Genomic DNA, 26,605 nt, shown 5'->3' with positions numbered 1-26,605 from the left:
TAAATTATAAGGGCTGCAATTTGCACTTGCAATGTTCAAGTGGGCATTTTAAAGTCAAACCAAGCTTGTAAAATGTCGAAATTTATATATTTAGAGCTGTCTTGTATCATGTACTTTCTGCTATCTTCAATTATACTAATAAAATTTTCATTTAAGGAAAGAGATTGGATATAAAACTGGATAAATTCTTTGAGTTCTTTTTTCTTTTAGATTATTTATTAGTGATAACAACTAATGTACTGCTTAAGGGTAATGAATCTTATTAAATGCTATTTCAGTTATCTCCTAAATTAACACAAGAGTGCAGTTCCAGTGCTACAGACCCACAGAATAGGACTGGCAGAAGTAATGTTTGCTTCTTATGAAAGAACCTTTATTGCCTCCAGCTAAATGATGTATATCCAATCAAGTTCTTGTCCCTAATAGAGATGTAACATATGTAAGCAGATTAAAACATTATGTACTTCTTATGGAAGATGTCTATAGATTTCATTCAGAGACTATGCCCACTTCTTGCAAAGACTAAATGATAATTCATTCAGTGTTTGTGGGTATTTCTCAGCATGTTTAGCAGATGTTCTTGGTAAACTCAACAATTACCTAGTGTCATGGTTTAACCCCAGATGGCAACTCAGCCCCACACAGCCACTTGTTCACTCTCCCCCTGGTGAGATGGGGGAAAGAATCAGAAACGTAAAAGTGAGAGATCTTGGGGGTTGAGATTGAGATAAATGTAGTTTAACAGGTAAAGCAAAAGCCATGCACGCAAGCAAAGCAAAACAAGGAGTTCATTCACTACTTCCCATGGGCAGGCAGGTGTTCAGCCTTCTCCAGGAAATCAGGGCTCCATCACGCGTATTGGTTACTTGGGAAGACAAACACCATCACTCTGAACGTCCCCCCTTCTTTCTTCCCCCAGCTTTATATGCTGAGCATGATGCCATATAGTGTGGGATATCCCTTGGGTCAGTTGGGGTCACCTGTCCCAGCTGTGTCCCCTCTCAGCTTCTTGTGCACCCCTCAGCCTCCTCGCTGGTGGGGTGGGGTGAGGAGCAGAAAAGGCCTTGGCTCTGTGTAAACACTGCTCAGCAATAATGAAAACATCCCTGTATTATCAACACTGTTTTCAGCAGAAATCCAAAACACAGCCCCATACTAGCTACTGTGAAGAAAATTAACTCTGTCCCAGCCAAAACCAGCACACCTAGTCCATGATATAGGTCAGTGTAATCATGCTACTTCAATATGAGTGAAGGGATTTTGTCTTCACAGATAGAATTACTCCCTTAAGATGCAAATTTATTTTGGAGGTGAAAGTCAGCTTTCTAAAATGTAAAGAGTGTGCACACTAGCTGCTTCAAGAAAATGTGACTTTATATATTCCCCAGCTTCTCCAGCCAGTTTAGCATGCTACCTGGTTAATTGTCAGCCCCTTCTACCTTCTCTTCTCTTCTCTTCTCTTCTCTTCTCTTCTCTTCTCTTCTCTTCTCTTCTCTTCTCTTACCCCTGCTCTCATGAGCTTGGCTTTGGCTCTAGGGAAATATTAGATGTGACTACAACAAGAGAATACTCAATGGGAATGGTTATTTGCATCCCCTTTAGCCTGGATGTCCTATTAATATTCTGTCTTTCAAACACAATGCCAAGTTTGAATTTAAACACATCTCTATGGCTCCTGTGCACTGTCAGAGATGAGGTACCACAAAAAGTCAGTCTTATTTCAGCTCCTGAACATAGAGAGATTTAAGGAAGGATTATTAGCAAAGAACACTGAGGAAAAAGCCTGGAATGGAATGAGAAGATTAGCTGTCAGTTTTTATAGTCAAAAAAGTCTTCCTTTCCATAATTTGGGAGTGAATAATTTCCTTCATCTCCCCCCACATGCAGCTGACATGTTTGACCCCTGGAAGCAATGATTTTTTCAGCCAGCATCTCAGCAGCATGGAGGTTTCCCATTACTCCTCTGACCAGAGTCAGGACATGCCTGCTGCCCATGCATGCTGCTTGGGCTCCTCTGACACTAAAAAAAAAAATTCAGGTACTGCAAAGGAAAGGCCAAGAAAATTGTTGAACACAAACAAAACTAACAAAAACTACATCAGCTGCAAAAAGATCCTAGAATTTGCATTTCTTCAGAGACCAGAATGATCCAAAACTTTTGCACAATATGAAATTTTTATACCAACTTAAAAAATAAACTAGTATCTTAGCCATAAAATGCATGTGTTAGCAATTCAGTGAAGCCATTTCAGTGTTGGAATCATTTGTTTATTTCTAATTAACTCCCTGGAAAATGAATTGACTACATCTTCAAAAAGAAAGTTGTTCTGTTTTTTTTCTTTAGCTGCTTTGTATAGAGTTAAAGCTAAATTCTGAATTTGAGTTACTTAATTTTTAATTTCATTCTGTATAATTTCTGTTCTTGTTTGATGATTTAAATTAATCTTTCCCTTGAAGATTTCAGACCTGGGCTATTACCAACATTCTTTGGAAACAGATTTAGTTTTTGGAACAATAATAAAGTTTTCTTTCTTTAAAGTTTTCTTTAAACATTCTTCAATGTTTTCACCTTGTTTTCAGTTGATATGTCATATTCAAACCTGTCTGTCTTCTGAACATCACTATCATCAGCAGCCAATGTATTGGTCTGGTTTTTTTTTTTCTCATAATTAGCACGCAGAGAAATATATATGCATCTTGAGCTGTATAACAATGCGTATTTAGAACACACTATTTAGAAATACATAGGCAAAGCAACTGGTAATCAGAGCTGTCACAGAATCACAGAATCAACCAGGTTGGAAGAGACCTCTGGGATCATTGGGTCCAACCGTTGCCCTGGCACCACCCTGTCAACTAGACCATGGCACTAAGTGCCATGTCCAGTCTTTTCTTAAACACATCCAGAGATGGCGACTCCACCACCTCCCTGGGCAGCCCATTCCAATGTCTAACAACCCTTTCTGAAAAGAAATTCTTCCTAATGTCCAACCTGAACCTCCCCTGGCGAAGCTATAGTCCTTCCTATGGTCTTTTCTGTAGTCCTTCCCTGAAAACTCCAGCTTTCATTTTGTATGATTTATTTTGCACCAAATTAACAAGATGTGAGCACTTACTGTAAGTACTCCAGTGTGCTGCTTTCCGAGCTGTCATATCTGGTCAGACACAACTACACACCTCCATTTTCATGGATTTTGTCACATAGCTACCTACTGTTAAAGGCTGTTGCGGAAGCGTGGTGACTAAGGCCAGAGAAGGTCATTAGATCATCTACAATGGCCTTTCTATACCAGAGAACAGATCTATACCCAGCAATTCTGCTGCAGGGCTCAGCTCTTCAGAGCTACGTCTCAGGTGAAAATACTTCTGCAGAACCTGAACTTATAAACAAGCAAACAAGGACTCACTCAGCGATTTGTGGAGGTGATGGGAATCAGGAGTTTCTGCTGTTTTCCACTGGGAGTTGTCCACGTTCTCCTGTTCTGAAAACCAGGTTTTATTTAATAGAATTATTCTCATGGAAGTAGATTTCCATGCACAAAGAAATTGTCAAAGGTCTGTGAAAAGTGATAGACAGATTTTATAAAACACTTTTTGTGTAAAGCAAGATAACGTCTATAAAGACAAAATGTGCCAAATGAATTTGATGTCAGCATCATTAAGATATAAGAAGTTCTTTTATTTGTTACCTGCATACCCTTGCACTGATGGGTACGTTGATAATTTTGTTTTATAGTAGAGTTATCATGCAGTTGGAATAATACTAATTTATTAAGAATATCCCTTAACTAATACAATACATATCAGAAAATAAAAAGATGTCCCAAATAAAGACAGATGTGTAAAAATGTACCATAGGATCCCCCCCCCTTAATGTATAAAGGCCATGACCTCTTATAATGATTTTATCACTAATATATCAATTAATAATTAAAGCTCCATTAATTATAAACTGGAGACTCAATTAGGTCTTTCTACAGAGTATAGTGACACCTTGGCAATGAGAGGAATGCTAGATGGATAATAATGCTTGATCGAAATGTTGAAATTGTGAAAGTGGATTAGAACGAGACAACAAGATGCAGCATAATTGCAAGGGACTGATCTTGTGAACTGTCGCCCAGCCTTTGTGCCTTGAGATGAAAATACTGAGGATAATAGATGTGGGTTTAATAAGGAGGTTTCTGATAAAGAAACATTTGACACTTTTTTTCCCTGCCGTACTTTTTAACTCTCTTGCTACTGTGGACCCAATATATACAATATGCTTTTATTACAAATTTGCATATGAAATGGAAAGTGATGATTAGGAGGTTTTTAGTGTGGACAATCAAATTTATCGAATTTATTTTGATTAAATAATAGAAGGGTTATCTTTAAATATCAAGTCTGGGAATATAAAATGATTACCAACAGATAGCAGTAAAAAAGCAGGTAGGTAGGTAGGAAGATAGATAGATAGCATCCCACATACCATATTGTCAAGTTGTTTACCTTTGTTTAATCCATCAGAGATAATGTTACATTGCATAAACCACTGTTAATTTCCACTAAGGCAATTAATAGGCTCCTCTAGCAAACGTGACTAATTTTATGGATGTTTACTAATGAGAGTTTGGAGAGTGAGTAAGACGATGCAGAGGAAAACTGAATTATATATCTTCATGAAAGTTTTGTATAGCAGTTGTTTACACCTGTGGATCTTAAGCAGGATTGGAATGAGACACAAAGATACTTCTGAGTCAAGGTGTCTCATCTGACTGAAAGAGGTAATGCCATGCAAGTTTCTGTACTCAAGGAGCAAGTTACTGTCTGGAGGATCAGATGCCCTTTCATAGCTTAATTTACTGGAGTAGTGCTCAGTGGTCAGCAACAAGGGTTGAACTCATGTCTGGACACATACATTGGCTGAACATAATTTTCCACTGGTAGATCAGCTAGTCAGTTGTGATAGTATTTATGATGAATTATTACTATATTAGCTCTGCACACAGCGTCTCTCATTCTTTGGGGACTGTGGAGGGAGCCTCAACTGTTAGCAGAGTCTAGATGCCTAATGCTAATGGTGATGGATAAAGAGATGAAGCCCTTACACTTTTTCTGTGCTGTGGCTCACACTGGACTTAGGCAAAAGAAGGCCTGCAGTTTTCAAAATCCTGGCCTTTCTTGGAAGTGGGTAGGTAACAGTATTTGTCAAACTCATAGGAATGCTTTGAGCATCTTGCAGAAGACTTTGAAGACAGAATATAAGGCCTTATTATATGCTAAGGCTCCACTACCTCTGTATTTACAAAAGATAACAGCACTGTACATATACAGTGCCCTACAGGTTTTTCTCCCTTTATGAATTTAGGCAGTTTTTCAAACAAAGTATGTATTATGTATGCAGCAAGGGAAACGTCTGCTTCAGAGAAGCTGATGTCTCAAAGGTAAACATGTATAAATGTTTATACATTTTTTAACACATATTATTTACCCAGAAGAGCGCAGCAGCTGCTTCAGAGTTGTTCTGGTCTCAGTGGTAAACAGGTATTTTGGCAGTTGCTTGAAACAGAAATGACTCTCTGGTTCCATTCTGTTTTAGCTTCTCCACTTGTGATTCTAATGATTATTCCAAAGGAATCAGGTGTCAGAGTAGATTGATTCCACTTCACCTGAGGATCCTCACAGATTAGACTGGTACCTCCATGAAAAGACCTGAGTAGAGGGCATCTTTTTTTTCATTCTCTGAGTCATAATTTAGTCTCTACTCCTCCCTTGACCTTGTGATTTGCATGGCCTTCAAATAGAGATGAATTCTTCCCTATTCAGTATCACCTGGGAGTATGTGTACACGTTAATGTGTGCAGGTGTTCACCAACTAGCCTCATCCCAGACAGCAGGAGCAATCCAGTTGCAATGGCATGGTACTGTCTACATCTGATTACTTGCCCTGGTCACTATCCAGAACCCCAGAGGAGCTTGAAGGAAATCTCATTGCTACAGTCAGAACTGAGAGAGCGAGCAAATGCTCTCGCATATGCTGCAATGACTTTACTGATGGCTGGACAGACAAAAATTGGCTAGACACATTGAAGACATAACTAGATACTTCTGCAGCCTGCAAGAAAGCAGGAACTTGCCCCCTGCAACCTCCGTCTCCCGGCACCGGGATCCATGGCTCTAGCAGTCTCCCCAGCAGGTAGTTCACAGGTTTATTTTCACATTCAAGCCTACAGCCAATGACTAATTAAGCCTCAAGTGCACGCATCATGTGCATCACTAATGCTTCTGTGTGTTATATTTTGTAATTCTCCTGGCCATGCTAATTTGTTATAACATCAGTTCACTCTCTTAACTAAAATCCGCTGCAGTACTAGAGGTAGTTGTTAGCTATGATTAGTCCTGTTGTCATGTATATCCTTAAGTTTATCATCCAGGTCTAATTTCTGTGGTCTGTGGTAGCTCTTCCAGTTGTTTCCCCACATCCTCGTGGCTCTAAATGAACTATTTGAACCAATGGGAAGGAATAGATCATTCTACCTCTCTTGCCCTATGTGTTTATCTGTGCGAAATACATTTTTTTTATTAGAATAAAGGTTTTCTGACAGTTTGCTCCACTTCACAAACCACCGCATCAGCACAAATTCATTTTCACTGTGATTATAAGTTCAGCTACTGAACAATTAAATGCAGCAGCACATGCATTGGGATGTGTTCTCTTAGACTATGTTAAGGGTGTGATAAACTCCAATAAATGGATGCAGAGAGAGCTGAGGGCTCTTACGTGTTAAGCTGCCACAGAAGATTCTCCAGAGCTCATCTGGAGAGTGCATTTCTGAGAATAAACATGATTCATTAAATTAAACACCAGATTAAATGTTATGAGATGATACATTACAGTAAAGTTGCTTTCTTACATATCAGGACATAGAGGAAACAGAAATGTCACTGAATTTATAAAAAATGCACTTTATTGCTATTTATTCATGACCTATCTTAATGTTCAGTGCTGTACTTACGGATTTGAGTTCTGTTACAATTTTTTTTTACTATCATACTGGATATGGCAAATAATTCATGCAAAAACATTCATAACGTTAAAAGATTAGATGGCTCACAGAGTTGGTGATGGGATGAAGAAGCAATCATTTGAAATCACAGATTGAACAGGAAGTCATTAAGGATGTACTTAAGCCAACTACATTTTCAGTATATAGTTTCAGTTAGTTTTGTAGACTTTCTCTGCAGTCAATGAAGAGCACTAGTCACCTCCAGGAAGTAATTCATCTCTCCCATCATAGATACTGAGAATGGATGAATTTTGTCCCAGGAGGTGAATGCCACCCTGAAATTAGTTTTCCTGTCTTACGGTTATTCAACAGTCAACTGACATGAATTTAGTGTCTTCAGTGTGAGTTCATGCAATATTCTGTATTCACAAACGAACATAACATTGGCTGACAGCCTTAGATTAGATGAAAAGACAGGGCGAAGTGAACAAATGAAATATTTCACTACTACTAGAAGATATAGATCAAGAGAGATTAGTTCCTCTTGCTCTTAAAAGAAAACTGTAATCCTGTAAGCAGTTCTTGACAGGGTAGCGTAGATAGTTTAATCACTGTTCCCGTTAGCTAGAGAGATTAATTTATTAGTGTTGTAATTTCCCCTGCACCAGCATCACATTTACCCACGAAACAATATTTGAAGGTCTTTATTTAACAGAGTAGGTACTGGAAGTTAAGCAAACAAGGGCAATGCTTATCAGATGTAAAAGTGCATGTGGGTATGTAATGACTGAACTGCATTTCAGAGAAGAATGTGCACTTTATTAATGCTGTATATATCTGGATTCAATTGATAAAAATCCATCCAGGCAGTGATTTTTAGACAGGACTTGAAGGAGGTGACAGTGTTTAGGTGGGAGATGCAGTAAAATATCTGCATTTTCTGCACTATATCATCAGCGTCTGCCATATAGTTGTAGTTTACCCTGCTTATGAGCATCTTTAACTGAGATTTTATTGCCTGCACTGTCTTGTCTTATCTTAAATGTCTTCAGAAACTTTCTGGTATGTTCAGATGTTTTAAATTGGAGTTCACTTGATGCTGTCTGTACATATTAGTTTTTTATGAAACTCTAAAACCAATTTCCATCCACATCCAAAAGAAAACTCCAGCTATTGCAGTCTCAGTCTACTCAAAATTGCCACACTTGACTCCTGCAATTCTCCTGTCTCGATACATTTCTGTTCTTGTCTACATCAAATATCTATGCTTCCTATGGCTGTGAAGGGATCACAACTTCCCTACCAAACCCCAATCTTTTTTACAGTTTTCTTTTTGTATAGCAGATCAGCAAAATGGCTGGACCTAATGCAGCATATTAGCTCATGTGTCTTCAGTGATTAATTTTCAGCTACAATTCTTTTCTTCCATGTCTGTACAGTTGGGACTACAAGGTGTTTTCCTAGGCAAACGTTGGATGGGACCAGTACTCTGTTTTCAGGAGCAGGCACCATTGAGTACATTCAGTCTGCTGCACTTAAAAACCTTTCCACTTTACCTGATTCCATTATGTTACATACAACTGATCCTTTTTCCTAATAACTTCTGGTCAGATACCTTGTACTAGTCTTATTTATCAGCCTTTCCATGAATTCATTAATCCTAAAGCTCCCTCAAAATATCTAATCTACTCTTCTGAATTCCTTTCTAATGAACTGGGATCATGATGACTGAAAGGTTTTCTAAGGACCTCTGACTTTTGAGTTCTTCATCCCTTCCCACACAGCTCTTTTTCTCATATGTCACCCATTTCAGCCCATTCTGACACCAAGTCCCATCTTCTTTGGACCTTCTGGCATGCAATTAAAAATGTTTCTGTTCTTTAAATGTTCCATTATCTCATTTTTCCATAAAAGATAGAAAGGAATCAAACCTCTTCTTTTTTAGAAAATTTCAAAGGAAAAAATTGCTAGTCTGTAGCTCAAGTCTAATATCTGACTGCTGGCCATTGCACATTAAAGTCAAGACATGGGCAAATTTCCCAGTAGTGGAAGAGAAGGATGGGGTATGGGTCTCTCTAGACTTTATCTTAATTCATCCCATTAATTTAATACTTAGTACTTGAATCTGGCTTTTATCCTCATAGAGTTTTATAAACGCTCATCACACAACTTCCCTGAAATAGAACTAGTCTATTTCTGCTTTACAGGAAAGGATTCATCAGAGAAGTTAAATTAATGTATCAAGATAAGACCAAGATGAAAAAATCAGATTGACTAAGATTTCCAATCTCTCTCAGTATCTAGCTATTTCTGTTCTAATTTTTATGACCAGGAGAGACACTCATTTGTATCTTATCATGCATCTGTAGCTGCGTTGGAAGAAAATTTAAATCTAAGTGCAGCTACTGTTTCATAGTTGCTGCTGCTACTCATGTCATCAAAGAGCTGCTTTTGAACCTTTTCCCAATACACTGTTCATTTCATTGCTTCTGTCATTATGCACAAAGGTCTTACTCTGCATGCTGAGAACCTGAGCAATGATAGAGGCTGGGTAGATCAAGGCCATGGATGCTGGCTATGTTGACACATGATCACCTCATAGAAGAGTCAGATCTGTCAAAAGGTATCATCCCACTCAGAAATCTGGCCTTTCTTGTGCTCTTACTGCACCTTCTCTTTTTCCTCCAGACTAAGTGAGTGAAAGAAGTGATGGATCTAAATGGAAGAGAAGGCACTTCACATGCTGAGGAGCAGCAAGGAAGGAATTGCTTATGGATTGAAGAAATTATGTCAACTTCTGTATGACAGGCTTCTGTTATTTGCAACAACTTGACATGACATGCCATGGCACCAGGTTTCAGTCTTAGAACAATAATTTTTTAAGGTTGGAGAAGACTATTTTGATCCCCACTATTAACCTTCTGTATACTATTGATCTTCCTCTACTCTGCTACAACAACATGCTGTCAAATATCTGGCTTCCATTTTATGTGGGTAAGTTGCTTGACTTTCTTAAGCCTGGCCTTTGTTGGAGTATCCTACTTGACTCAGTGTTGCCTATGACAAATGCAGCTAAACTGCAATAGTAAGGAAGATATCACAGTGGTATCTCCAGTGACTACTTTATATGTTGAGAAGAATCAATAACTTTTGAGTTTAAGACTTGCTTTTGCTCACATGTGTCCTTGAACAAACCAGTTCACCTCTGGGGAAGAATCCTTCAAAGTTATAGAGCTAGCGGTACAGTTAGGGCTTTTGCAGGAGTTAAGCATGGGTGTACCAGGTTTATTTCCTTTCCTTTGTTTCCTTGGTATTGGTTTCTCATTGGTTGTTTGGGCCTTAAACTCTCATTCTTTCTTTTATCATACACTCTTCTGTGGTCTTTCCAAACACAGGAAGCTACAGAGGACCATGCCTAGGACCCCTAGAAAAGGATAGTTGGAAATGAGTGTCAAAAAGGCTGATGCTTTTTGACTCTTACCTCCCCTCAGCCTACACACCTCCCTAGTTACTTCTTTGGAAAGAACGAGTCAGAAAATATTGTTGTTTTATTGTCTTGTTAAGACCTTGTACAACTCACTTTTTTCATTCGATCTTTTTTTAAAGTCAGTCTTTTTTTTAAGGAATGTACTGTTGCTACGCAACTGCGAATGAACCGTAGAGAGAAAGGGGGCAGGGAAGGATGAAGGCGAGAGGTAAAAAAAGAAAGATGTTCTTGGAAAAAAAGAAGGAAGACATAGACTATGATTTGAAAATCAAAGCTAGGAAAAGCTTTTTCTCTTTCTTTAGCCGTGTGAAGGCAAGAGGCAGAAGTGGAGGAATCTCCCCCCTTGCCCTCCATTCCTTTTCCTCACCTTGTCCAGTCACCCCCAGCTTGTAGTGCATGGCCAAATGATGGAACAATTTGAGAAATAGGAGTTTATGTAGTTGAGGGGTCTGACTGGGGTGCAGGAGGTCTGTCAGATATTCCCTGCTCACCAGTTGTTTTTCTGGGTCACCTAAGGCAAACTGTTCCATCTCCTGTCCCAGTTTCATTCCTCTAAAACAGGGATAATGCCTCCGATTTCTGCCTTGTCAGTTTAGACTACAAAAGCTTCTTAATAAGCACCGACTCAACATCCCAGTGGTGGTCTCAGGGTCTCTTTGCTATAATGATAACATGGAAAATAATAGTAAAATAAGGATCATCACACCTTACTGACCTTCCCACTTTGATGGTGCAAATCATCTTAACAGCTCTTGATGTTGAGCTACAGCACATTCCCGTTCTATCTCATCCTCCACACCTTAGGGCTGTGCTTCAAATGCCGGAGGCCCTAACTTCACCCCATCTAACTCCAGGCTTTTGCAAGGAAGTATTTATGTTCCTTAGAAACCCAGGCCCCTTCTGTACTCCATGGATATACCTCTAGATCTAATTCATATTTCAGAAGTGCTCATATTGCTTTCTTTTGAACATCTTCTTTTAGCAAAAGTCTAGGGTAAATAGGTGCCGAACCTGGGTGCCTGAGTTAATTCTCTAAAGTTGAATAAGAGGTATTCAGGCCAATGTGGTTTTCAACTCCTTATTGTATGTGTTTTACTGTGTGGTGTTTTCACCCAGTGGAAATCTTCCCTTCCCTCCTGAAAGGCAATTTCCAAATAGCAAAAAAAAAAGCAGCAGACGGTAGAACCGAGCCCTGTGAGAGAACTGGCAGGATGATGCTGCCTCATTTAGAATTAATTTGTTTGTGCAGTCTTGTTAAAGTAAAAGTGGCATTTTACTTGCTCTGATGAAGACAGAATTAATTTCACTATGATTAGCATTTCTGCTTCTTAGAGATATTCACTGGTGTTCAGTTTTTTTGCCTGTGATAGAGGATAATTTAAAAACATAATTAAAAGTAAAAGCCCCACTGTCTGTACCGACATGACCGTGCTTCCAAATATTGAGTTCTTATCTACTGCTTTGAAGTTTTTGTTTTAATAATTGGTGTGGCTGATGTGCTAGTCACCGTCCTTTCAAAATGAGGAGCAGTCATCACTGGCCATGAAATAAGCTATGGATAGTGTTGGTGAAGATTTCTCCTCACTGTACCCTGCAGTGTATCTTCCTGGGGCAAGGCAACTCTCTGTTGCATACCTTCAATATCCTTTGTCTATCTTATCTATTCAGATAGCAAAAGCTTTGGTGGAAGAGCTCAGCCCTTAGGCAAAGGACTTAATTGTGGAACTTCTAAGGCATCTTAGAGCAGAGGTTTAAGATTTGTTTCACATTATCCATCTGTAAGTCGGTCCTAGTTAGGATGCTGGTTAACCTTAGTCTTGCTAGCTCAGTGAAACACTTCAGTTCTGGACAGATCTTTGATTAAATTGGTCTTCACTGTGTGTTCTCAGTTCCTGTATATATTCCTCTGGCATAACCGTTGCTGAGCTGGGATCAGCGACAGCTGTGGAGCTGTCTCAGTGGCCTGCTCAGCTAAGCCAACCAACTAGCAAAACCCTGTAACTTCCAGCCACTACTGATGTAGATGAACTTTGTTCTACTATAGCTTAAGAAAATGCTCTGAACCCCCTCAACATTGCCAGGAGCCAGAATTGCATTGGAAATGTGGTATTTGCATATATATACTGACTGTTCTCTAAACCTGTTGATGCTTTCCTTTCCTTTTGTTGTGTTTGTTTGTTTGTTTGTTTATTTTAGTAATACCAGCAATGAACTTCTCTTCATCTTAGCTGTTCCTACAGTTTTTCACTATAACCTTTCCTGCACCCGTGACTGTAGTCCTCGAGTCTTGAACTGGGACTTTTTCTGGGTCCTTTGGGAGCGAATCCAGAGGAGGGCGACCAAGCTGGTGAAGGGTCTGGAGGGGCTGACCTGTGAGGAACAGCTGAGGGAGCTGGGGTTGTTTAGCCTGGAGAAGAGGAGGCTCAGAGGTGACCTTATTGCAGTCTACAACTACCTGAAGGGAGGTTGTAGTGAAGTGGGAGTCGGCCTCTTCTCCCAGGGAACTAGCGATAGGACAAGAGGACACAGCCTCAAGCTTGGCCAGGGGAGGTTCAGGTTGGACATTAGGAAGCATTTCTTCTCAGAAAGGGTCATTAGACATTGGAACGGGCTACCCAGGGAGGTGGTGGAGTCACCATCTCTGGAGGTGTTTAAAAAAAGACTGGACGTGGCACTTAGTGCCATGGTCTAGTTGACATGATTGGTGTCAGGGCAATGGTTGGACTCGATGATCCCAGAGGTCACTTCCAACCTGATTGATTCTGTGATTCTGTCCAGTGAGTCACAGAAGTGCTTCTCCAGTGCTGAGTTCTGATACTGGTTCCAAAGCAGTCATGTTTGTTGAGTACTATATGTGCCTGAATGCCCAGTGGGACAAGAGTTTGATGTGATTAAACATATCCTCCTTCTGACCTTCTAATGGCCACTGTGAAACAATCAGGAAGGTTCCTTGTTTTAACTTCTAAGAAGATGATAAAATATTTTGCATCTAGGGAGCCATATTCTTTAAGGTCGTTAGCAGAAGTGGATGACCTGTTAACCAGCAACAAGCAGGTGTTTTAATATAAACTTCAGGTAGCTGACATTAAACTTTGTATTGACTATCAGTGATAATTGAACGTGGTCAACACCCTTTGACTGAACAGTGTGAATCTGGAGACTGTAGAGCCATGGTCTCCAGTTTACATACTGCATTTTCTGCACTAGAATGAGATTCTAACAAAAATTCAAAATTAGCTGTCAAATGTACCTTGTACCTTGAAAGCATATGATACTTCATAGGATAAGAAAAAAAAAAAGAAAATGAAAACCCAAATTCTTTGTCTAAATTTGAATTACCAGTTGCTTCTGTTGGGCAGTGGCATGACCCTAAAATGCATTTATTTATATATACATTACATGTTTTTTAAAGATATTCATGGGGTTTTAAGAGCATGAAACCCTTCCCATACGCACAGTGAAGTGTATGATGTATCTTACGTGTTGGAAGGAAGACTGACTTGCTGCCACAGTGATCTTTAAATAGCTGCCACCAGCCATGTCTGATGAATGTATTGCTATAAATGATCCCCACTTTTCCCATTCTTTTGCAAAGACCCTGTTAGACAAAGAGTTAGCGAGTCTGCAGTGCTGCAAAGATCTTAGCAATATCCTAGTCATGTGTAATACTGAATCATAAAAAACCAGTTCAATTTGCTATATATTTAGCTTTTACAAAGTGAGGGACTAAGAAAATTCCCCAGTAGGCAAAATAATATACTTTTGATATGAAAAAGTAACTTTGATATTAAAAAAAAAAAAAAGAAGTAAGATTTGGCCTATATTCCAACTATACATTCATACTGTTGGATGATGAAGGAAAGATCACAAGCAAAAAATCACTGATACCACTGTTGTTTTTACATCTGTAATGCTAAAAATTAAAGTGCTCTTTGTTAATTATTGGATATTCTGAGACCAATTTTAACAACAAGATAGCCAGAAGTTCTTTGCAAACTGATATTCAGACTGCAGGGGAGGACTTGGTTTACATACATCAGAACTGCAACAGTCCTGGGACAGGCAGGTGCTCAGCAGTGCAAAGTTGTACTTCTTATGACATTATAGAATTGTGGTGGTGTCTTTTCTGTTAATTGTTTTAATCCTGCATTAGAGAAGAACTTCTAGTTTAGAATTTTTTTACTTGGAATGTAACATTACTAAAGAAAAGAGTCCACTTACAGATAGCAATACAAATATGAAACTGAAAAAAAAAAAGGTGTTTCTGTCATTTTTTCTAGCAAAATTTGTAGGAAGTCTTTTTCTTTTTTTAAAGTTCGATTTCTGTTGTGTTTCGTGAGGAGTTTTCAAAACCATATATAGATATTTATTTTTACCCAGAATTAATATGAATATTACTTTAACAATTCTGGCATTAAAATTAGACAGTGCCTGCAAGATATCTCATTATTCAGAGTAAATATTTGAAATATTTTTAGGACTAATATTGGACAAAGACCTCAATAACGATCCAAAACAAACCAAAAAAAATATCTTCAGAGAAAGTATAATAAGTTATCTCCTTAGGTCATTGCAGACTTCAGTAACTTCAATAGATCCTGCAAGAATGGGATTGCAGGTATAGACAAATATTGGGTTGATAGTTCAAATAGGCAGCAAAATTGTGTTATCCAAAAACAATACTTCCTCTGTGAGACACTGGCTTGGTGTGAATATTAGTGGTTTTGGATATTTATGTTCTTCCAAAAGAAATAAAAATAGTAAAAATGAGGAAAGGGGACTTGCAGAGATTGCTACAAAACCTGCCAAGTAATAGGCAGGGCTTTCCTGAATTTTCACAAACAAAAGTTTCTGTCTTCAGTCCCATCAAAAGGGATGAGGGACATTATTATTGAATGTATTTTCCTTTACAGTCCAGATATTGGTCCCTGCCATCATGTTTGATATAATATATACTTCCCTGTCTAATAATGTGAGTCTGCGTGAAGGAATATTCATCTCCCCTGTTATGGTGAGGACTGTGTCTGTAACTCTGTAAACACTCAAAGATCTTGGAAATTTAAAAAACTTACTGATTCAGAAGTTCCACACAAGGGCTCACATTTCCTCTGTAGTGTACAGTGTCTGGTGTTTCTTGAATGTTTGAGATTACAAACTTCTTTTATAAAATATAATTGCAATTGCATATTTATATCATTATACTGTAATATCTTCCTAACACTTTATTATGTGAAAAGTGATCTGACTTATGCACTGTCCAAGAAGGTCACTTGAATGATAATATAATATAAAAAGCTCTCTAAGTATTTAAGGTATGACTATTAATTGAAGAAATGTGTCTGGCAGCACATTATCACTGACTTCATCAGAGTCAGAGGCTGTGTCTATACCAGTAAATTAAACAATGACAGAGAATATTTCTGAGCACTGGGACTTGAATCTTTCTACCCTTAAAATTTTTGGACATGCCTACTAGAAATTTCCAAACTGAAAAAATTCTGCATTTACAGCAAGTGTTGTTTTTTTTTTTCCCCTCCTTAGTTTAAGGTCTTTAAGAAGTAAATGTTGGGGTAAAACACCACTGTTTGGGAGGCAAAGGTTTTTTATAAAAAAGAAATGTCATTTGGAATTCTTTGAAAGGGATTTGAACCCAGTAGATACTGATGAAAATAGAATTTTGTTTCATCCATTGGAATGAATGCAAAAATAATTTGAAAGAGGATATAGTAGCCTAGAAGGGTGGTGGAGTTTCCAAAGGAACACCTTGGAACTATTTTACTTAGTTATTAATTTAAAAGACAGATGAGTGATAAGTTGCTCAAAGGACCAGTGAGGCCACATTCAGAGTATTGTCTTCTCCCCGCTGTGAAGAATTCAGACTAGAAGTGATCCAGAGACTGGCCACTGAGCTTTTGACAGGGATGGCAAGACAGCTTACTAGAGGAAATTGTATAGCTGCCTTGCTTAGCCCCACAAAAATAATCTGATCAGTGATGGTGTGTCTAGAAACAGCAGTGGCGTAAAATCTTATGAATAGGAAAAAACTATTTAGGCCGAAAGACAAGGCTGGTACAAGAAAACAACACATGAGAGAAGACTACTTTTAACCCTCAGGGTGGTAAGAGTCTGGAACAGCTTTCCAGTAAGTATGGAACAAGTAAAAAGGTTAACTACTTTAAGAAAGAAATAGATCTGGTTAAAGCACTTGAGGATGAGATTGTCCATGTTAGAAAGAATCTGATGACCCAAGAGATTTCTTCTATTCATAGCTCCCTTAAAACACAACCTTTAAAAATACACTCAAAACTGCCTGCCCTGAGAACAAGGGTAATCTGCATATATATTAAACAAGCTACGTATTAATGAGCAGAAAGTGTTACAAATATTTAGAAGGTACAGAGGTAGTAAAAAATTATTAAGATCTCATTTCAAAACCAGTCAAGAATGACTCAGGTGACTCAAGAATGACTTGTCTGTTTCCATAAGGTTATAGAAGGGAAGAAAGTAGAAATCATGGGAATTAAACAAAAGTCATTTTTGCTTAACAGCTATATGTCTTTAGTATGTTTTACTGCATTATCTTGGCTGCGTCTGCTGCTTCAGTCAAGCATGGAAGAGAGAATTTGCCTCCTATTTCTTCTTCTTTGATCCCTACCTTCAAGTTGTAGCCTTTCATCCTGATTTCCTTATGAAAGTCAGCCATTTCTCCTCATGAAATTTTCTCCTCTTGATATGAGCAACTGGCATGGTTTAGCATATACATTCTGCATCTAATGTTCAGCAAATGACCTTTCAGGCACTGTAATACATTCTGATGCTGATAGCTTTTGAATGCTTCAATATACTGCCTGTCTACCAGGTGCAGCACATGCACAACTGTACTTAAGGGGGATGTAGGGGAATGGTAATCGCCCAAGCCTCAGGTCACAAATCTTCTTCCTAAAGTCTTAGAGCTCTAAAAGCCTGTAGTACATGAGCCAACGTGAGGGAAGGGTGAGTATTGTGTGGTACAGGCTCATGTAGATGGTGGAGAGAACAGAAGTACCTTTTTCAATGCAATGCCCCTCTGAGATGGACTCCTCTCCTTGAAAATCATTCTCCAGGACTAATAATTTAACCCCTTTGTATCTGCTGTGTAATTTATAGTTGATATATCTTGCTGCAGGGATCTAACATGTAAATGCGAAAGAGGACCTGGGCCATAGTTCCACATTTTTTAATTAAATAATTAAGGAAGTTGCTTCAGTCCATGCTTAATCACCTAAATAACTGTTAGAAGTTTCAGAGACTGTGAACACTTTCCTCTTCCATTAATTAAACAGAACATGTTCTTGAACAGGCCTTCTGAAAATCAGAACACTCAAGTGCATAAATTTGGAAATGAAATATGACTGATATGTTGTAAGCTGATTATGTCTCAACTCACCTCTTAATTTAGAATAAATAAATAAAAACAACTGTAGTCACTAATCTGTTATGATGCCTTCATGGCAGATATAACTAACCATGTGGTTTTGTTTCTGTCCTTCCTTAGCAAAACTTGCCACTTTCCTATTTATTTGCTTAGTTCATTATGTTATGTCTAAAATTAACCTGAATATTTATTTAGTACAAACAAGGCCAAGCATACATTTTGGTCCTGTGAAATACTTGAAAATGCTAATGCATGCTAATAACAAAAGTGGGGTGCTGTGAAGCTCAGTGAATTACTTAATGTTTATAAATTATTTTTGAATACTCAAATTAAATAATAATAATAATAATGTTTCTTGCAGTTATGCTATTTTTCAATATCACTGATCTCAAAACAATGTGGTAAACCTAAGACAGGAAATTCTATTTTTTTAAAGGCAACCAAATGAGATTACTCTTGTCATCTACATAACATTGAGGGTCAAAAAAATCCACAGAATGTGGTGTTCAAGAAGAAGAAACCCTATTTCAGATGCAACTGTTGTACTTAAACGCAGATGTGTTGTACCAGTCAAATCCACCACAGCTTCTTGGTGCACACACTGAAATATTACAAACTCACATTCCTGTTTCAGGTTTGTTCAAAATGTTTGAAAAGGTAAATTTGATCCAGATGACCTTATGTCAGACTGAGTGTTGGTCTTCCCTACTGGTCAAATCCAGCTGTCAGCCCATGGTCAGTGCAAAAGTCATATTGTGTGCTCTGGATAGAAATGCAATCATGTGGATCATCAGTTCAGATCAGGTCTGTGATGTGGATGATCCAATATAGCACTACAGCTTTAGTAAGACATAATTATGAGCATAAAATGTATCTTTTTAAAATTGTGGATGATTTAGCTAAATGCAATGGGACACAAATTATAAGATGACTGACTTTATGAGCTAATCAGGATTAATATAGTATCATCTATGAGCTCAGTGAAGTTCCTCATGTTTTTGATAAGTATAAAACTTTGTCCATCTTTTAGAACTACTAGTTTGAGCATGGGGTGATTTCTTTCACATCACCTATTATATAGAAAGAAAAACTCTATTCTAGATATTGTAGCATAATATACATATCGTTGTTCACATTACTCTCTGAAACAGTGACTGGAAGCATTGAGCTGCAAAATGTGTACTGTTAATCATTGGGTCATTAACCTTAACAATGTCAATGCATTTCCTTATCTGATTCAACTAAATGACTGCCCGAGGTAATAGTTAAGAGAACATTTCACACAGATGAACGTATTAATGCTTTATTTGGTTCTAAATGCAGTGTGAAGGATTTAGGTAGGAGCTAATATACGTGAAGAGGAAAAAGAAAGATGAAGTGCAATTGAAAAAAAAGTTAAAACTTCCCAAAAGAAAGCGAGTAGTCCCCAGTTTTGTGCAGCTGAGAAGTGCATACCTATCTCACTCTATTTATAGTTACAGTCATTCAGATAAAAAACTATGCTATTTTGAGGAGGACTTAAATCAAAGGCCTGAAGTTTCATTAGAAGCCAGAGACTTTTTGGACACCTAATCTCCAAATTCTATAACTCATGTGAGTTCTCTGATCTGGTGTTTCCACAGTAAAATGCAGATAAGATTTTCTTTATTTGGCTACAGCCTGAACTGTGCTCTGCCTACATCTGGCAAAGCAGGTCTTATACGTCCCTCAGATGTGAGAAGATGCCACTACTATCCACAAACATGTTTCTATTGCACAAGTCCCGTACAGTTGACCATACATGCGTAAACGAAACTGCACAAAACCTGTGTTCACTGCTCTCGTCTTATTAGAGAAGAGCCTGGAAAGATTCATCCAGCAACAGACTTCTTCCAGAGTGACTTATTTTGCCAGCTGGTATTTGGAGACCTTTATCCAAGGCACGTTCCTCAGACATAGGCTAAAACTGGGTGGCAGGCTAGATTAATTTTCCTGGTGCTGCTCCTGGATACCTTTTTTTCCAGAGACCTGGAGGAAGCCTTTAGCCATTTCCACTGGGTCATTTCCACATGAGCATCAACTCATGTCAACTTGTTTGGCAGCTCAGAAAGCCAGTGGCACAGAATAGCCTGTTGCCATTGCCTGAAAAATTCACGTAATCAGCAGCCATTTCCCAAGTTGCACTCAGGAAAAAGGCTATAATAATGCACTGGAAATTGGATGATTGGTCCTGGTGGTCTGCAAATGGCCTGGAGGATGTCTAGAAAAAATATTCAGATTGAAGGCCTTTTAAAACAACTGCACACAGAATCACAGAATCAATCAAGTTGGAAGAGACCTCTGGGATCATTGAGTCCAACCATTGCCCTGGCACCACCATGTCAACTAGACCATGGCACTAAGTGCCATGTCCAGGCTTTTCTTAAACACATCCAGAGATGGTGACTCCACCACCTCCCTGGGCAGCCCATTCCAATGGCTAATGACCCTTTCTGAGGAGAAATGCTTCCTAATGTCTAACCTGAACCTCCCCTGGCGAAGCTTGAGGCTGTGTCCTCTTGTCCTATCGCTAGTTCCCTGGGAGAACAGGCTGACTCCCACTCTGCTACAACCTCCCTTCAGGTAGTTGTAGACTGCAGTAAGGTCACCTCTGAGCCTCTTGCAGAAACTGACTGCACCAAGCTTTTTCACTGCAAGTCCTTTCAAAAGACCTCAGTTCTGGGGCTTTCACACTTTGCTTGAAAGATTAAATACATAAAATGACACATTTCAAAGTCAGTTACAATTAATCTGTTAGATAACCTAATAACTTACTTCTGTAAACATGTAGTATTGAGTTGCATTTGCTATTGAAACTAGTCCATTAACATTGCTTCAGTTAGCAATGAGCAAAGAAGAGATGGTACTGACGAGTGTTATCAAAAAACAGAGATAGGAATTAATTAGGGACTCTCAAAATAGGAAGTGTGATACCGGCTAGTGGGTGTTTAGAGGATCAGGCCACTGATTGTTCTAGTTTTAATTTCATTCCCTTACTTTTAGTTATGCTCCCCTAAAGGACCTAAAATTTCAGTCTCCTGACCTAATACCCTTTACAGACTGTTATCATGTTCTCTAGTCACCACTTAGCAAAATTACAGTATTTGAAATGGCTACTGAAGTTGAGAAGTGATAAATATTATTGTTACACAAAGGATTCTTTGTTGTTAATAGTATGGAAAAGTTCACCTGGTAGTTTTGTTGTTTCTTTATATGCATCAGTTGTAATTCCTAGTGAATAGGATATAAATCAGTTGTAATTCCTAGTGAATAAACACTGATAATTCTGCAATAGTTAGGCCTTTCTGGTTCCATGGGCTTGGAAGGAAAAATTTGGTAGTGTGTTCTAAGGAAGCTTTTTTAATGTCCTTTTTTAATTCCGTTTTGGGATTAAAGATTTGGATGTTGATGACGCGGAGTGAGCTTTTGTCATCAATTTTAGTGAGACATTTATAATCTCTCTTGATTGTATTTAGGTTTTTTATTCTTGCTATTTTATTTTATTTCACTCATTCAAGCAGTCACTCTATGAAAGCTTTTTTTTAAGTGCTCCAAATCTATTCTGGTAATGAAGAAATGAATGTCAAGCAAAGCAATTTTTTCTAAATTTACAACTAATTCTCTTAGACAAGATCAAAGCTGACATAAAGAAAATATCCTTTATATGTAAGAAAACGACCAAGCTGAAGCTCCCCAGTTACATCCACTGGCATATAGTAAGGTGGCATTCTTAGCTGTTAACAATTTGCCACAACTAATCCCAGTCATTGCATGTCACATTTGTTTATCTAAAAATGAGAAAGCATCAGCAATAATATTTTATAGGAATAAAGCTTTTACAGCTGTTGCCACATCCAGCAAGATTTACGTTCTATTTCTGTACATGTTCTTAGCATCCCATCCCACTCTCCCTCTCTAGGTGATTGGAATTTGGCCCAATGAAGCTAAAAGAAATGAAGAACAACTAAGATTCTTGGCACTGGTTAGATTGCACCTTGAATACTGTGTTCAGTTTTGGGCCCCTCACTGCAAGAAAGACATTGAGGTGCTGGAGAGAGTCCAAAGAAGGGCAACGAAGCTGGTGAAGGGTCTAGAGAACAAGTCGTATGAGGAGTGGCTGAGGGAACTGGGGTTGTTTAGCCTGGAGAAAAGGAGGCTCAGGGGAGACCTTATTGCTCTCTACAACTACCTGAAATGAGGTTGGAGCGAAGCGGGTGTAGGTCTCTTCTCCCAGGTAACAAGTGATAGGATGAGAGGAAATGGCTTCAAGTTGCGCCAGGGAAGGTTTAGATTGGATATTAGGAAAAATTTCTTCCCCGAAAGGGTTATCAAGCAGTGGAACAGGCTGCTCAGGGAAGTGATGGAGTCACCATCCTTAGAGGGATTTAAAAAACGAGTAGATGTGGTGCTGAGGGACATGGTTTACTGGTGAGCTTGGCAGTGCTGGGTTAATGGTTGGACTTGATGATCTTAAAGGTCTTTTCCAACCAAGACAATTCTACGATTCTTTGATTCTATAAGACAGTAAGATGCAAGCCAAGAGTCTGAAAGGAGAAAGCTATTGCAGCAGAACCAGTTGGGTATTGAACCGGTATTGTATTCTTAATATTTATGTGGACCACTGACTTAAGATTTGTCCTATCTGGGACAAACTCTGTGTTCTCTTCTCTTTCAGCATAGTTTTGTTTTATCATTTTCATTTTGTTTTCCAGAATAGTTCTGACTTTCATCAGCCTGACAGCATTGTGCAAACAGTGTAACCTAGCTTTTCTGGTAGACTTGAATAATCACTAGGTTATACAAAGCAAACCTTTGCCCCACTAGACACATTTTCCTCTTTTTTTGCAAGAAGGTACTCGAAGTGCCTATAAATTCCACTTGCATTCTGGAAGATACCATGCTCTAGAAGTGTAGCGATAACTAGGACTGACTGTTCTGCGATCAGAGCAGCTTGGTCCGGGAGTACTTAGTTTTTATTCTGTGCTGCTGTTTATCTCACAGTGGAAACAAGCAAGCTGTTGCAGTAGATTCAAACTTGCAATCCTACTTAGCTTTATGGATAAATCATTAGAACCTTATTCCAGATCTGGTTTTGCTGCTGCAAATCATCTGTCTGCATGCATGGCAAGTCTAACTCCTAAAGATGATCTCAGATGTGCTTCAGATGGAGTATAGGCACACTCAAGTAGCATAATAAATTAGGTTGTGACTGGCAAACAAATATGTGATACTGAGTAAGACAAGCAGTTATAGCTATATCTACACCGTACTACAGAAAGTGAGTCAGAGATAGCAAAGATAATGCTTATGGGGTGGTATAGAAATATAGCTGCATCTGCATACTATTGCATTCTTTTAATGGATGCTAAGAAACAGAGCTTGGTACCTCAGACACCGGTTGGCATTTAGTGCTTTGGGATGATTAATATCTCATAGAATCATAGGATTATAGAATCATAGAATCGTTTTGGTTGGAAAGGACCTTTAAGATCATCGAGTCCAACCATTAACCTAACACTACCAAATACACCACTAGACCATGTCCCTAACTACCACATCTACATGTCTTTTAAATCCTTTCAGGGATGGTGACTCCACCACTTCTCTGGGCAGCCTGTTCCAATGTTTGACAACCCTTTGCTGAAGAAATTTTTCCTGATTTCCAGTCTAAACCTCCCCTGGCACAACTTGAGTCCATTTCCTCTCATCCTATCACTTGTTACCTGGGAGAAGACACCAACCCCCACCTCGCTACAATCTCCTTTCAGGTAGTTGTAGCAAGCAATAAGGTCTCCCCTCAGCCTCCTTTTCTCCACACTAAACAACCCCAGTTCCCTCAGCTGCTCCTCATCAGACTTGTGCTGTAGACCCTTCACCAGCTTTGCTGCCCTTCTTTGGACTCTCTCCAGCACCTCAATGTCTTAATCTCCTCATGAGATCTCTCCTTATCAATGCCTAATCTCCTTAATCAGTGTCTAATCTCCTCATGATACTGTATTGTACTGTGTCAGCCATTAATGTCAAGCCATCCGTAGCTTCAGGGTCCTTACATTTTAATTTATTCTGTGGCATCACCATGTCCTGCATGTTCGTTCGTAACTGGGAAAATCGAAATGCCTACAATTGTGTACTCATACAAACACTGCTTTCCCCATGACAGAAGTATAAAATATGTTTAACTATGTGGTGGTGAAGCCATTAAAATGGCTGTCTAGAATGCAAAGTTTTTCATCAGCATTTACATACGTGTGCATACTTGCAACTGTCCTTTTTCATTGATGGTGCTTTGTCTGTATTTTTCCAGTAAGCAAACAATTCTGATTATACAGTTTTGCTTTCTTTGTATGAATATTTATACAGATAATGATCTAGGAATGACACTGTAATACTTAGCTGTTAATCTGATGTGCTGTTGATTAGTTCCAACTGCTTGAGAATATCTGGGCTGACAAATTCATACTCTAGATAGGTAGTTATTTTATTCATTTCCTTAACCTTAATTATACATGATTCAACCTTCTTTCTGAACGACGAGTACATCATACAGGAAAATAAGTTGATAAATCAATAAATACTATTGCAGTGTTTCTATAATTATCAAAGAACCAACAAAGTTCTAGGCCACACGGCTAGGGTGAAAGTGTCCATGATGTTTTTTTCAAGATATTCTTTCCACCTATAATTACTTTCCTCTTGCAGTAATGCTCAAAAAATACAGACCTTTCTTTTTCTTTTCCTTAAGTTAGCACTTTTCTCATTGAAGGCCTTCAAGAGAAGTGGAAACTCCAAAATATGAAATGTGGTTTATGCTTGCCTTGCAAAATGCCCAGGAATCTGCTTTAAGACCATAATAACCCCTGCTGCTCATTCTATGAACATGCCTATAGAAAATGTTAATTTAATCAACAAATTATAGCTTAACACAGAGCAAGTAGTGTGGAAATACTGGCAGAGGAGGAGGAAAGTTCTCTCATAATTTTTATGTTTAATCATGAATTTGACACTCTTTATTATTCTTGCATAAATGAAGAACTTCTCCTAAACGGATTATGCTGCACTTCCCATTCATTTTATTTCCTGATTCACATCTACATACATGTCCCATCAAAATTTATGAGAACTCACTTATGCTGACATGAATGCATTTTACTGAAACTGTTGATTGGTTTGGGTTTTTTTTTTTGCTTGTCAGAGATGTTGTTTGAGAGGGAGATCAAACAGAGAGCCAGTACTTTCAGAGGAAACCCTGCAGTTTTCACACTGGTTTTTACCAGGATTTTTAGCCCGTGGATACTGATCATGGGATGCCTCACACAGTCTAAGTGTTCCATGCCAAATGTTGAAGCAATGAAGTTAGAAATAGGAATACTGGAATAAAAAGGAACAGAAATAGATTTCTACAAGTCAACTTAAATATCCATTGGCAGTAGGGCAATATTACATTTTTCAAAGGCATGTATTAACTGATTATATCACCTGAAAATGGAGTGTTAATTAATAATATGCATAAGACAACGCAATACAATTACATTAGCAGGAAAAGCTGTCAGATCTATTGTAGTATGTCATTTAGGCATTACTCTTAAAGATAATGGACCAAACTCTGCTCTGTTTTTTTTTTTTTCAGCTTATATATCGTAGAATCATAGACTGGTTTGGGTTGGAAGGGACCTGAAAGATCATCTAGTTCCAACCACCCTGCCATGGGCAGGGACACCTTCCAATAGACCAGGTTGCTCCAAGCCCCATCCAGCCTGGCCTTGAACACTGCCAGGGAGGGGGCAGCCACAGCTTCTCTGGGCAACCTGTGCCAGTGTCTCAGAAAGAATTTCTTCCTAATATCTAATCTAAATCTCCCCTCTTTCAGTTTAAAATTGTTCCCCCTCATCCTATCACTACATGCCCTTGTAAAAAGCCCCTCTCCAGCTTTCCTGGAGTCCCTTCAGATACTGGAAGGCTGCTATGAGGTCTCCCTGGAGCCTTCTCTTCTCCAGGCTGAACAGCCCCAACTCTCTCAGCCTGTCTCCATAGTAGAGGGGCTCCAGCCCTCTGATCATCTTCGTGGCCTCCTCTGGACTCGCTCCAACAGCTCCATGTCCCTCTTCTGTTGGGGGCCCCGGAGCTGGACGCAGCACTGCAGGGGGGGTCTCACGAGAGCGGAGTAAAGGGGCAGAATCCCCTCGCTCGCCCTGCTGGCCACGCTGCTTTTGATGCAGCCCAGGATACGTTTGGCCTTCTGGGCTGCAAGCACACACTCCCAGCTCATGTTGAGCTTCTAGTCAACCATCACCCCCAAGTCCTTCTCTCAGGGCTGCTCTCAATCCATTCTCCGCCCAGCCTGTATTTATGCTTGGGATTTCACAAATACGGAGTAACTCCAGCGACACAGGCTGGCTCTAGCTTTATGTGTCTGAATAGTGAATTTGTCCCATTATCCTTTAATGAAAAGCTTTCTGAAAATACCTGTAATGAGGCATACTTGGCAAACCATCTTTTTGGTTGATAACTCAAAAGACAAAATACTGGGTCTCAGCTCTGCAGTTTGAGATGTACATGGAGGAAGGCCATGGAGGGAAAGACAGTGGCTTAGAGTCACTTTGCTATGCCCCTAATGTTAAACTCAGGTAATCCTTACTTCACTCTAATTAATGTCCACCTGTAGAAAATCTTCAGGTAAAAATTTTGCACCCGCAG

The sequence above is a fragment of the Nyctibius grandis genome, chromosome 6 (assembly GCF_013368605.1).
Source record: "Nyctibius grandis isolate bNycGra1 chromosome 6, bNycGra1.pri, whole genome shotgun sequence".
In the NCBI taxonomy this organism is placed as follows: domain Eukaryota; kingdom Metazoa; phylum Chordata; class Aves; order Nyctibiiformes; family Nyctibiidae; genus Nyctibius; species Nyctibius grandis.
The sequence above is the reverse complement of the archived record's forward strand: the minus strand, read 5'-3'. Positions refer to the sequence as shown.